We start from the raw sequence: 14,697 nt of genomic DNA, 5'->3' as shown, positions 1-14,697 counted from the left end.
AGCTTTTTGATGTGCTGCTGGATTCAGTTTGCCAGTATTTTATTGAGGATTTTTGCATCGATGTTCATCAGGGGTATTGTTCTAAAATTCTCTTTTTTTGTTGTGTCTCTGCCAACCTTTGATATCAGGATGATGCTGGCCTCATAAAATGAGTTAGGGAGGATTCCCTCTTTTTCTATTGATTGGAATAGTTTCAGAAGGAATGGTACCAGCTCCTCCTTGTACCTCCGGTAGAATTCGGCTGTGACTCCGTCTGGTCCTGGACTGTTTTTGGTTGGTAAGCTATTAATTATTGCCTCAATTTCAGAGCCTGTTGTTGGTCTATTCAGAGATTCAACTTCTTCCTGGTTTAGTCTTGGGAGGGTGTATGTGTCGAGGAATTTATCCATTTCTTCTAGATTTTCTAGTTTATTTGCGTAGAGGTGTTTATAGTATTCTCTGATGGTAGTTTGTATTTCTATGGGATCGGTGGTGATATCCCCTTTATCATTTTTTATTGCATCTATTTGATTCTTCTCTTTTTTCTTCTTTATTAGTCTTGCTAGTGGTCTATCAATTTTGTTGATCTTTTCAAAAAACCGGAACCTGGATTCATTGATTTTTTTGATGGGTTTTTTGTGTCTCTATCTCCTTCAGTTGTGCTCTGATCATAGTTATTTCTTGCCTTCTGCTAGCTTTTGAATATGTTTTCTCTTGCTTCTCTAGTTCTTTTAATTGTGATGGTAGGGTGTCAATTTTAGATCTTTCCTGCTTTCTCTTGTGGGTATTTAGTGCTATAAATTTCTCTCTATACACTGCTTTAAATGTGTCCCAGAGATTCTGGTATGTTGTGTCTTAGTTCTCGTTGGTTTCAAAGAACATCTTTATTTCTGCCTTCATTTTGTTATATACCCAGTAGTCATTCAAGAGCAGGTTGTTCAGTTTCCATGTAGATGAGTGGTTTTGAGTGAGTTTCTTAATCCTGACTTCTAGTTTGATTGCACTGTGGTCTGAGAGACAGTTTGTTATAATTTCTGTTCTTTTACATTTGCTGAGGAGTGCTTTACTTCCAACTATGTGGTCAATTTTGGAATAGGTGTGGTGTGGTGCTGAGAAGAATGTGTATTCTGTTGATTTGGGGTGGAGAGTTCTGTAGATGTCTATTAGGTCCACTTGGTGGAGAGCTGAGTTCAATTCCTGGATATCCTTGTTAACTTTCTGTCTCGTTGATCTGTCTAATGTTGACAGTGGGGTGTTAAATTCTCCCATTATTATTGTGTGGGAGTCTAAGTCTCTTTGTAGTTCACTAAGGACTTGCTTTACGAATCTGGGTGCTCCTGTGTTTAGGAGCATATATATTTAGGATAGTTAGCTCTTCTTGTTGAATTGATCCCTTTACCATTATGTAATGGCCTTCTTTGTCTCTTTTGATCTTTGTTGGTTTAAAGTCTATTTTATCAGAGACTAGGATTGCAACCCCTGCCTTTCTTTGTTTTCCATTTGCTTGGTAGATCTTCCTCCATCCCTTTATTTTGAGCCTATGTGTGTCTCTGCACATGAGATGGGTCTCCTGAACACAGCCTACTGACAGGTCTTGACTCTCTATCCAATTTGTCAGTCTGTGTCTTTTAGTTGGAGCATTTAGCCCATTTACATTAAAAGTTAATATTGTTATCTGTGAATTTGATCCCATCATTATGATGTTAGCTAGTTATTTTGCTCATCAGTTGATGCAGTTTCTTCCTAGCATCGATGGTCTTTACACTTTGGCATGTTTTTGCAGTGGCTGGTACCAGTTGTTCCTTTCCATGTTTAGTGCTTCCTTCAGGAGCTCTTTTAGGGCAGGCCTGGTGCTGACAAAATCTCTCAGCATTTGCTTGTCTGTAAAGTATTTTATTTCTCCTTCACTTATGAAGCTTAGTTTGGCTGAATATGAAATTCTGGGTTGAAAATTCTTTTCTTTAAGAATGTTGAATATTGGCCCCCATTCTCTTCTGGCTTGTAGAGTTTCTGCTGAGAGATCAGCTGTTAGTCTGTTGGGCTTCCCCTTGTGGATAACCTGACCTTTCTCTCTGGCTGCCCTTAACATTTTTTCCTTCATTTCCACTTTGGTGAATCCTGACAATTTTATGTCTTGGAGTTGCTCTTCTCGAAGAGTATCTTTGTGGCATTCTGTGTATTTCCTGAATGTGAATGTTGGCCTGCCTTGCTAGATTGGGGAAGTTCTCCTGGATAATATCCTGCAGAGTGTTTTCCAACTTGGTTCCATTCTCCCCGTCGCTTTCAGGTATACCAGTCAGACGTAGATTTGGTCTTTTCACATAGTCCCATATTTCTTGGAGGCTTTGTTTATTTCTTCTTACTCTTTTTTATCTAAACTTCTCTTCTTGCTTCATTTCATTCATTTGATCTTCAATCACTGATACCCTTTCTTCCAGTTGTTTGAATCGGCTACTGAAGCTTGTGCATTCATCACGTAGTTCTCGTGCCATGGTTTTCAGCTCCATCAGGTCCTTTAAGGACTTCTCTGCATTGGTTATTCTAGTTAGCCATTTGTCTAATCTTTTTTCAAGGTTTTTAACTTCTTTGTGATGGGTTCGAACTTCCTCCTTTAGCTCGGAGAAGTTTGATCATCTGAAGCCTTCTTCTCTCAACTCGTCAAAGTCATTCTCTGTCCAGCTTTGTTACATTGCTGGTGAGGAGCTGCGTTCCTTTAGAGGAGGACAGTTGTGGTTTTATCTACCTTTAGTCTTTGCTGATGGTGATGTACAGATGGGGTTTTGGTGTGGGTGTCCTTTGTGTTTGTTAGTTTTCCTTCTAACTGTCAGGACCCTCAGCTGCAGGTCTGTTGGAGTTTGCTGGAGGTCCACTCCAGACCCTGTTTGCCTGGGTATCAGCAGTGGAGGCTGCAGAACAGCGAATATTGCTGAACAGCAAATGTTGCTGTCTGATCGTTCCTCTGGAGGTTTAGTCTCAGAGGGGTACCTGGCCGTGTGAGGTGTCAGTCTGCCCCACTGGGGGGTGCCTCCCAGATAGGCTACTCAGGGATCACGGACCCACTTGAGGAGGCAGTCTGTCTGTTCTCAGTTCTCAAACTCCATACTGGGAGAACCACTACTCTCTTCAAAGCTGTCAGACAGGGACATTTAAGTCTGCAGAGGTTTCTGCTGCCTTTTGTTCGGCTATGCCCTGCACCTGGAGGTGGAGTCTGCAGAGGCAGGCAGGCCTCCTTGAGCTGTGGTGGGCTCCACCCAATTCGAACTTCCTGGCTGCTTTATTTACCTACTCAAGCATCAGCAATGGCGGGCACCCCTCTGCCAGCCTTGCTGCAGCCTTGCAATTCTATCTCAGACTGCTATGCTAGCAATGAGCAAGTTTCCATGGGCATGGGACTCTCCAAGCCAGGCATGGGATATAATCTCCTGGTGTGCCTTTTGCTAAGACCATTGGAAAAGCACAGTATTAGGGTGGGAGTGACCCAATTTTCCAGGTGCCATCTGTCACAGCTTTGCTTGGCTATCGAAGGGAATTCCCTTACCCTTTGCACTTCCCAGGTGAGGCGATGCCTCTTCCTGCTTCAGCTCATGCTCTGTGTGCTGCACCCACTGCCCTGCACCCACTGTCTGACAAGCCCCAGTGAGATGAACCTGGTACCTCAGTTGGAATTGCAGAAATCACCTGTCTTCTGCATTGTCCATGCTAGGAGCTGTAGACTGGAGCTGTTCCTATTCGGCCATCTTGGAACCTCCCACCTGTTGATTTTTTTTTTTTTTTTTTTTTTTTTTTTTTTTGAGACGGAGTCTCGCTCTGTCGCCCAGGCTGGAGTGCAGTGGTGCGATCTCGGCTCACTGCAAGCTCCGCCTCCCGGGTTCAAGCCATTCTCCTGCCTCAGCCTCTCCAAGTAGCTGGGACTACAGGCGCCCGCCACCGCGCCCGGCTAATTTTTTGTATTTTTAGTAGAGACGGGGTTTCACCGTGTTAGCCAGGATGGTCTCGATCTCCTGACCTCGTGATCCGCCCACCTCGGCCTCCCAAAGTGCTGGGATTACAGGCGTGAGCCACCGCGCCCGGCTGTTGATTTTTATATAACCATGAAAAAGACACTTGCACACACGTTTATAACAGCACAACTTGTAATTGCAAAAATACGGAACCAGCCTAAATGCCCATCAACCAACAAGTGGATAAAGAAAATGTAGTATGTTTACAACATGGAACACTACTCAGCCATAAAAAGAAATGAAGTAATGGCATTCACAGCAACCTAGGTGGAGTTGCAGACCATTATTCTACATGAAGTAACTCAGGAATGGAAAATGTTGCATGTTCTCACTTATAAGTGGGAGCTAAGCTGTGAGGACACAAAGGAATAAGAATGATATAATGGACTCTGGGGACTCAGAGGTAAGGATGGGAGGGGGATGAAGAATAAAAGACTACACATTGGGTATGGTATACACCGCTTGGGTGATGGGTGCACCAAAATTTCAAAAACCACCTCTAAAGAACTTATCCATGTAACCAAAAACCACCTGTTCCTCCCCCAAAATAAAAATAAAATAAAATAACAATTTTTAAAATTTTATACAACTATATATTTATATGTAAATAAATAAATCTCTATGTTACATATATGTATGTATGTATACAGAGAAAGAAGAGAGAGAAAGAGATTATTATACAGAATTATATAAAATTTATTCAAATAATTTTGGAGGCTGTGAAGGCAAAGAACTTCAGTCAGCAAGCTAGAAACCCAGAGAGCTGATGGTGTAATTACAGTCTGAGTCCAAAGTCTGAGAACTAGGAAAGCAAATGGTGTAAATTTCAGTCCAAGTTCAAAAGCAGGAGAAGACCAATGTCTTCAAGGCAAGTTGAATTCTCTCTCTCAGCCTATTTGCTCTATTCATGCCATCAACGGACTGGAAGAGGCTCACACACATTAGAGAGAGCATCTGCTTTATTCAGTCTACTAACTTCAGTGTCAATCTCTTCCAGAAACTCCCTCAAAGACACACCAAGAATAATGCTTAACCAAATATCTGGATGCTCTGTGGCCCAGTCAAATTAACCATCATTACTTCAACTGCTCATCCCCATCTTGTAGACACTCAACTCTTGGTGAATGCCTCTGGGCTCACTTTCCTTTGGTCTCAGAAATATGAATTCCTGTTCTCAATGAATTCCTTGCTTCTCTCACACATGTCTCCCATGGCTATTCTTTCTCTTTGCTCTTTAATTTAATCCAGAAAAGGAAAGAGTTTGCACAAAAAGTGCCCACATATCGCATTTGAGGATAGTGAGACCTACAGAGGGGTTGGGGAACAAAGATATTGTATACTCCATCAGTGCCATCAGCTAAGTCATATAGTAGGTTCTATTTTTAATACATCTATTTAGTCACTCCACCTGCAGGATTTTTTCAGTGGCCACGTTTCTTCCATGAAATGGCTCAATTACCTGTCTCCCCTTCCCCCTTATTCTATACCTCCCTTCTGTCCTGAAGCCCCAAATTCCTATTTGTGTCATATGGGCAGCAGTTTAGCCTATTCTTTGTTGCAATGCATCCTTCCAAATTATAAATTTACAAGTTCACTTTTTCTACACAAGACAATTTCTTTCTACAAAGCTATTAAAATAGTTTATTCACTTCATCTTGTTTATTCAGGCAAGTAATCATTTATTAAAGTTAAATATACACCTACTTGACATTCATTGAAGATGGAGATGCAAACGATGGGCAAAAGATGTGTCGTAACTGTTTTAAGTGATACTACTAGCATGTTGTGCTATGATTTAGTATTTATTGTATTATGACAGAAAATTTAGAATAAGAAAGAAATGCATTGTCTCATGGGTTTAGAAATTCTGGTCTGAATAAGGGCTGAAAAAATAAAATATAAATGATAAAAAATAAATTACACATTTGTTGAAGCTACCGCTTTAAAAAATATAAAACATACTTCCTATTCCTAAGGGAATTTATAGGCCAGAGGAAGAGATGTATAAGGAAAGAGGAAACTCCAGCACAGTATGACACAATAGAGGTAAACGTGGGATGGTAGGACTTAGCGTGGATGGACGGTGGTCATCACTGAAATGGTGCCACTTAAGTTGGGTCTCACAGGGTCTCACGCAAGTAACAAAGCATTTGTGTGTTCTTGTGTACTTCAGAGTGAAGATGGGCCATGATGTTGAAGGAAGATTCAACATCTCCACAAAGGTACCTCCCTAATAGAACTCAACGCATCCTAAATTAAGCTCATTTTTTCCTCCAATTTTGCTTTTCCTCTGACATTATCAGTACATGACACCAATGCTCACCTTCTTCAAGCCAAAACCTGGGCATCCTTTTTGTGTCTCCTCTCCTTCAACAACATAGGGAGTCAATTTGTTACCAATTCTGGCTATTCCAAACAATTTTCAGATCTCTAAGTACGCCAAACTTCCTTTGACCTCTAAACATTTGTAACTATTATTTCCTTTCCTTGGGGCACAGTTCCTCTCCCATCACCCACATTTCCCTGGGTAACTCATCTTCATTCTTAAAGCCTCAGCTTAGACATCACTTGTATCAAAAAGGCTCACATAACAACCTATATCCAAATTAGATGCTCTTCCTGCAGGCTCCCCAATGTATGCCAGCAAAGCACTTATGACACTCCATTGTAATTCCCTGCTAGTGTCTCTGTCTCCTTCAATAGTTTATAAGCACCGTAAAGGAAGATATTATTGTCTGTTTTAACTATAACTGCATTTACAGTGATTGGCACAGTCGTTGCCACAAAGTAGGTATTCCATAGGTATTTGTGAAATGAATGAGTAAACACATGATTGAAATGTCACAGGTAGAAAGTTCTGAGAATGGTAAAAGCCATAATGTGGATATGGGTCTGTGTAGCAAAATTGAAATGGAGGTAAAAGTCACCAGAATTGAGAAAGACAATTGTCTACCTTGCATGTGTCTGGAGGGAATTGAAGTTGTCCAGAGTGGTAGTCAGTCATGAGGTGAATAGAAAGATCATGAGCCACTAGCCAAGGTCTTCAGTGAACATGATGAATGATATGGTTTGACTGTGTCCCCACCCAAATCTCATCTTGAATTGTAACTCCCACAATTCCCACGTGTTGTGGGAGGAACCCGGTGGGAGGCGATTGAATTATGGGGGCGGGTCTTTCCTGCACTGTTCTCATGACAGTGAACGAGTCTCATGAGATCTGATGGTTTTAAAAACAGGAGTTTACCTGTATAAGCTCTCTTGTCTCATCTGTCTCCATGTGAGATGTGCCTTTTACCTTCTGCCATGATTGTGAGGCCTCCCCAGTCATGTGGAACTGTAAATTCAGTAAATCTCTTCTTTCTGTAAATTGTCCAGTCTCGGATATGTCTTTATCAGCAGCATGAAAACAGACTAATACAATGAAGGACGAGGAAGGCAACAGATCACCAATGAGAAAGAGTAAATGATTCAACAGTCAGATCTATTAGTGTCAAAGGAGTAAGCGATTTTATACAAACATACTTTTTACACCAAAAACATTTTCTTCTGTCCCTACAGAACTCTCAGATTGTCTTCACGACCTATCTCTAGCACATATTTACCGTCCTTAATATCAGCTTTAATCTTGGACCCCTAAGTGGAAAGCATCAGGTGAATATTTCTCATTGCTTCCTTTCAGTTTTTCATTTCCAAGTTCAGCTTTCCAGTCAGCCAACCCTTTTACTGAGACTGCCAGTTCAACATCATGCCTTTGAAAACAGTCACAATGCCTCCTATAGTGATTGTTTGCTTCCTGGAGATAAAAATACGTGTTTTTAACCTTAGCTTTCAAAGTATGGTCTCTCATTGGTTCGTTCTTTTTCTTTTAATACTCTCTTCAAAATCCAATTTTTCTGATGCTCTCTGGCTCACATTGAATGACTTATTTTCAAGGATTTGAATTGCAGCAAACAGGTCTCTTGAGTCTGTCCCAGTGAAATCAATAATCGGCATTACTACTGTGTAATATCTTGCCAGAAGTATTTTGTATTCCTTTTTATTTAGATCATCACAGCAAATCTTTATATAATGGTTCCCTTCTCCTATCCTTCTCTGCCAGAAGTTTCTCTGTTTCCCTTTCTTCTCCTTCTTGTCACTGGTAAAAAGGTACAGCAGAGACACCAGTGATTTTTATTTTGTTCCCATTTTTCTCATATTCACCATTACTTTTCTTCATACTGCTCCATTTCCAATTTCTCAGCTATTTCTCCCTTGTCACTTTTTAAAAGTTTCTGCTTGCGCTTAGGAGCTGAAACAGAGCCTCTTGAGACACCGTCTCACTCTGAATGAGACATAGACTCACTCTGAAGGACTCAGAGTATAGTGCTGAGATCTCACCCATAGTAGGGGCTCTCCCCACCTTACCTTTCCCCACCAGGGTTTGCATGGCCAGACCAGACCCTATGCTCGCTGTCTTCATAGTCCTCTATTCTCCTAGTTCTTGTTCTTCCCTGAGGTTTACTACAATGTCCCCAACAGTTACTCACTCTGCTGAAAGAGATACATTTCCACCAGAAGACAGCAACTTGCTTTGGACAATTGAATTTGATCAGCACTTGAAGGAAAGAAGCCTTTGAAGATGAACTCACATGAAGCTGTTTTCACTACTTTGAGGCCTCCAAGTGACAATAATGAATAAAATGGCACCATTTAAGTTGGTAACATAAATTAGTAGCATATGAATATTATGCATCCTTGATAGAAAAGAAAGCTGTCTTCATATTTGAAAAGTGTATCTTCTTTGACCAAGAAGGCAGCTCCAGTAGAAGCATGACACAAGAGAAGGAAACTAAATTAGCTCTTGTAACTAATAGGTGACAGATGTCACAGATAGATCACATTTACATCTGAGTAGAATTTCTTCTCTTAAAATCAAACAGGATTGGTGGTAATATAAATCTTGGCCTGTTGCCTGCGTTTTCCTGTGGGGGTTGCAGAAAGGCTTAAGTTAAAAGGAAAATACAGAAATCTTGGGTTTTCTTTGTGCTGATGATTTTCCCTTCAGTACTGTGGTACTCTGATGTCTGCCTTTCTAGGTTATCAGGGTACATGTCTATGAAGAGACCGCATCCCCTTTCTCGACCATATCTCCCTCTTGGAAGCTCTTTTACAGGAAACACTGGACTAGAGCCCAGGCTGCTGGTTGCTGCTGGCTCTGATGCTTCTTTCTGACATGAGAAATAGGCAGAGGGACAGGTCAGAAGGATAACTCATCCAGCTCAAAATTAATTCCTGTAGAACAGACAGCAAACCTGTGCCCACTGCTGACTCCAGGGTGAAGATGTGGGCATCTAGAGGCTGCTTGTCTTCCCACAGTGGGAGATTTTTTTTCTCTGTGCTTTTTAAAATTCATTATGTAGGTAGAGAAACTACTGTTACACCATTTTAAAAATGAAATGGAAGCAAAGATGATTATGTGTCTGGCCAGAGGCCAGAAAACACATACAAGATGCAACTAAACCCAGGCCCCAAATATTCTGACAACCAGCCTGGTTTCTTGCTGTTGGTGTAAGCCACCACTCTCCCAAGCCCTCATTCTTTCTCAGAAGTCATATCATTCTATACAAAAAGGAGTTACATTTTAAAAATTCTAAGCATGCACTTTGTTCTTCTGCCACTGAGCTGATTCATTTATCTAATCTGCACACAAAGAGTCCTGACTTCATTGTGTTTTGCTAGAATCACATTCTGAGGCTTTGTGGTCGATATTATGCAATGCCACTTTGCCAGTTTGTGCTTTGCCAATTTTTTTGAGCAAGCTTAATTATGCAAATGCATCTGATAATAGATCATTCATTTTAGTCATGCACAATTATTTATTTTTTATGCATAGCTCCAATGACTTGGACAGAGCTTAGTAACAGCTCATCTCATACCTATCAAGGATATGTAAGAGAGAACATAATTGTGATGCAGGTCAACTGCTCTGGTGAGCGTCAAGCTGCTTCAGGGAACGTTATATTTGAGGCAAAGCCAACTATTTCTAAGGAAAATGCCAGCTGTTGCTGCCAATCTGTTCTCAGAATGAAAGTCCATTTCATGGGGGGCTGGAGGAGCAATGACAGCTAAAGGCAGATATAATGTTACTTAAAATTATGGTTTGGAGGTGGATGGAACTCCCACTGTTTGGTTACTTCCACTGACTCCTAAACTGTAACTTTTTGTCATTTGTGCCCCTTCTAACTTTAGAGATAATAAAAACAGGCCTGGAAGGAAATCCAGTAGATACAAGTGGAAAGAGATATCCTAGAGTGTTTTGCCCTTCTCAGAAGAAAGTAGGTGACGCAAATCCTATTAAACAGAAACAGAAAGACTGGCTTTCTTTAACTTATTCCATTTTTCCACACGTGCCATGATCTTATTGCCTCTGGGTCTTTGCGTACTCTAACTGCACTTAACTTTGGACTCATCCTAGAGTTATCAGTTTAAATATTATTTCTCCCAAGAACACTTCCCTGATCACTTCCCCTCTAACCTCACCCCTAGAATAGGTCAGGTATCCCTATTATGTCCTCTCATAGAATCAGGTACATCATTTATCATACCTCTTATTTCACTTTGTGGGACTACACAATTCATTATTTCCTATTTATGAAGGTGGAGACCATGTCTATTTTGTTTATTGATGCTCAACTAACACTTAACTGAATCCATGGAATGGTAGTATTTAATAAACATTTGCTAAACAAAAGAATAATTTAATGAATAAATAAAGGGTTGGAAATTGTGATAGGGGCTCAGGCTTTGGCTTCTTCCTTAATGTCCCATTGAAACCCTAAAGGACTCATCTAACATGTCAGCAATATCTATTTCTCTCTAACTTTGGAACACAATACAATATCGTTTCTAGTGTTCGGTGTTAATTTGAATGATGCTTTTGTGAGAATGGTGGCCGATGTTGGCAATAGTACTTGTCTGCCCAATAAATTTTGCCTTAATCTTTCCCCCGCTTTTATTACACTGTTCCTCCTGTCCTCTACTTGCTCATATCCACCAGAGAGATGAGAAGAGGATGTAGACCTGGCCAATAATGACTCTTCCCCAGGATCAATTTTAGAAGATAGTACTCTCTTTTCTTATGAGGTTGCCAAGCTGGAGAATTTGGATCTGGGGCCACTGATGGCCATCTTCAAGAGTCTATGGATAAAGCCAATCAGATCAAGTAGGAAGTCAGAGTCTAAGGTCCTGATTCTTATACCTCTTTCTTTGTTGTCATGGTCTTTTTTTGGTATGCATTCCAAAGCTGCTCTCCTAGCCCAGCTAAACTGGGCATCAGCATTCTTTTCAAATATCAGCCGTTTGCCTATTATCTTCATTCCTTTTTGCCATACCTATATGTGGCGGTTTTTAAATATATTATTATTATTTATTATTTTCTTTAAACTAACTCACTTTTTAACCCAAATATATTTACTTTAAAAGAAAAGAAATATTTTTTCCTAACGTCAATATGAGTTTAATTTCTATTTGTTGCAACCGAATAAGATCTGGCTAATGCAGTAATTAAAGTGCATTTATCTTCAGGGAGATACGGAGAATCGGCTGAAGTCAGGGGGAAACGCAGTCACATTCTTAGATTCCATGTTTAAGTGGGGTTCTGACTTTTAAACCTTGAAAAGTCCTGATAAATATAGACATTGACGCCTGAGGCCAGATTTAAGGGTCATGTTTTGATAAAGTGTCTGATGTTGGTGACTAAGTAGTGGAGGGTACAAGAATTGAACAGATCAGCACCCAACTGAGATTTTAAGGAAATTTTATATTGACAAAGGCACCCCAAGCCTGGCAAAGAATGTCCTATAATTACTCAACTCCTTAAGGCCCTTACCACAGCTATACTTGTACCAACAGAAAGGAGATAAAGCACTGTAAGACAGAGAAGTCATATTCTGAGGCATATCCAAGAAGGCCAATGGTTGTGGTCAGGTAGCCAGGGAGGGGCAGAGAAGCTCATCATGGGCTTGCACTATGAACAGAGAGGTAAGTCCTTGATATTCTGGCTCCATAATATGCTGTATACGCTGTGGACCAGAGGTGACTAGCATTGCTTCTTTTTTTCTGTGCTTTCCAAATGGTAGTTTTAATTGCAGACATTGTATATTTCTCTGTAATTTTATACTGGTCATGTAGGGCTAGTTAAATTTATTATATGACAAAACTATGAGAAGAAAGGCTTGGGATTAGATACAGCAAATGATGTGCTTTGCTTTGTCTCTTTGGAAAGGGTGGATGTGTTTTCTGTTGTAGATGGGATACTGGCATTTTGGTAGGTGGGCATTTTGTAATTCAGTGTCAGGAGAGAAGGGTACCTTGAGTGTGCTAGGAAGTCAAGGGCTGGAATGTAGTAAACTATGGCAGATATTGTGTTGTCCACAGGGTTTATCCATCCTCTTCCACGGTAATATGCTCCTTCTTGTCATTTCCCCCATCTCCTCCCACCACCACCACCATCCCAGCCATAGGGATGACCTTGTAACCCACGCCTGACCAAAATTGTTTCCTTGGATTGAGAAATCTTCGGAAAAAAAAGACACTCTATTTTCTACTGGGTTTGCCTTAATGGGAGGATGTGAATCTGAGAATGCTGAGACTAAAGGGAATGAGAAGTAGGAAGGAAGGTTGTGTTTTCGTGGTTTGATTTCCCATCTCTGAGGCCCCAAGGCCCTGGACCCTGTGGTTACTCATTTGATCATGAGGCTACCTTAGTGTCCTATCCACGTTCTTGGGTCAATAAAATCTGTTTTTAGTGTTATTTGATACGGATTTTTATTATTTGGAACTAAAAGAGTTGTGAGCTTCTCTCCTTGGAGAGTCTTTCTTTGACTCACTGTAGCTAATTTAGGATCCTTTCTGCCACGTACTACATTTTATAGCTCTATTGCTCTCTAAAATTACCTTTCTTTGTCTAATTTTCTGTGTTTATTGCTCATTTCCTTCCTCCTCACTCTGCTGGCTGCTAAAATGCAAGCTCCATGATGTCAGAGATTTTGTCTGTTTCATTTATTAATTAATTTCTCCAAGGCCTAGAACAGAACTGGGTATAGACCAGGTGTATCTTAATAAATACTTACTAATTGATTCACTCACTATCGCAGGTATAAAGACTAAGGAGTGACAAAGAGGAAGGAATCTGCAGAAGGAGATATTCATCTGTTTATCCTGGTTCTCCTCGTTTCCATATTACTTCACTAACTGATATTACATGTTTCCCCCTTTTTTCTCCTTCAGTTGCTTTTCTCAATCCTTGTTCTAAAGTAACCTCCTACTTGATCTACAATACTACTTTCCATTACCCATCTCTGCCCCTTTGCTGTTTTTCTGTTTAAAACCACCAACCTCATTTCACATCCACATTCCATAAATACTTATTCACTGGGTGATTTAATTAGTAAAAACACTGCATTTCCTTTTGCTTCTTCATCCAAAGAACCAAATTCATCACAGGGCCTGAACTCTTTACGACCAGCCTGAATAGTTTTCTCGACCTTCCTGTGGGTAGAAGGTGATTAAGAGATCTATTTTCTTAAAGGTATATAGTATTTTATTGTCATTAAAGAATTTTTGATAAATTAGTTAATCTCAGTTGATTTAGATAGCATCACTTATGAGGTAGACTGGGATAGGAATTCGTATCAAAAATTCAGAAATGAGAAAACCAAGATACAGAAAAGCTGATGATTTTTCTAAAGCCACAGAGGTAGTGAAGGTTAAGTCTGTACTTTAGTATTTTGCTTCTTTGTAACATGCAGTTCTGTAGAAGACTGTCTATTGGTATGAGAAAAAAATCATAGAGCTTTGGTGAGCTCCATGATGTCAAGGCCACAAACTCACTTATGACCATATTTGCCCAGATTTCCCAAACAAAGTAGGAAGTCAAATCTCTCTTACTAGTCAAATTTTGATATTAAGAAACTGAAAGCTGTCATTTGGATTTTCTTATGGTACTATCTATCAAATATCAGACATAAGGTATAGAAAGATATCTTTTTTTTAACAATTTGCATTTACCAGTTTTAAGAAAAATCCAATGCATCATAGGCCCAATGACATTTTGAGAGTTTCAAGTCTGTAATGGCTGTCACGATATGAATCATTCAAGCAGAGTCCACAGTCCTGAACAAAGTAGACAGCTTGAAGAGAGACAAACACATTTTCCCTCTACTTGGAGCCATTGTTCGAATGAAATAAATCCACTAAAACCATGGATACTATGAAGAAGGCTGAGGCTTCTACTGTGTCCATGGCAGAAGCACATTCTTGAGGAAAGGCCACCAAGCCAAAAGCAGGGACTTTTCTTCTCTGCTACAGATAAGAAATGTGACCCGGACAGATGTTTTCAGTTCTCCTTGCTTCAGTTTCTTTGTTAAAATGCAAGAATTAGACTACACAAGCTTAGAGAGACTTCTGGTTCTAACACTTGTTGAGTTGGAGTCATTTGACTTCAGTGCTGGAGTTGTTACTGATTATAGGTATTTTCTTACTCATTAAGAGAAACAATGACACCAAGTAAGAAGACCACAGAGCATGGTGATACAGGTGCTGATGGGTTGCTCCCAGCTCAACTACCACTGTGGCCAAGAGAGTAGAAGACAGAGTTATTGCCTGGGTGGCAAATACTTTAATTTGCACAAAGATGTTTGTATAACTTGGAGTGAGACACTAGGTTCTTACCTACCTG

The sequence above is a fragment of the Symphalangus syndactylus genome, chromosome 4, assembly GCF_028878055.3.
Source record: "Symphalangus syndactylus isolate Jambi chromosome 4, NHGRI_mSymSyn1-v2.1_pri, whole genome shotgun sequence".
NCBI classification, from domain to species: domain Eukaryota; kingdom Metazoa; phylum Chordata; class Mammalia; order Primates; family Hylobatidae; genus Symphalangus; species Symphalangus syndactylus.
The sequence above is the reverse complement of the archived record's forward strand: the minus strand, read 5'-3'. Positions refer to the sequence as shown.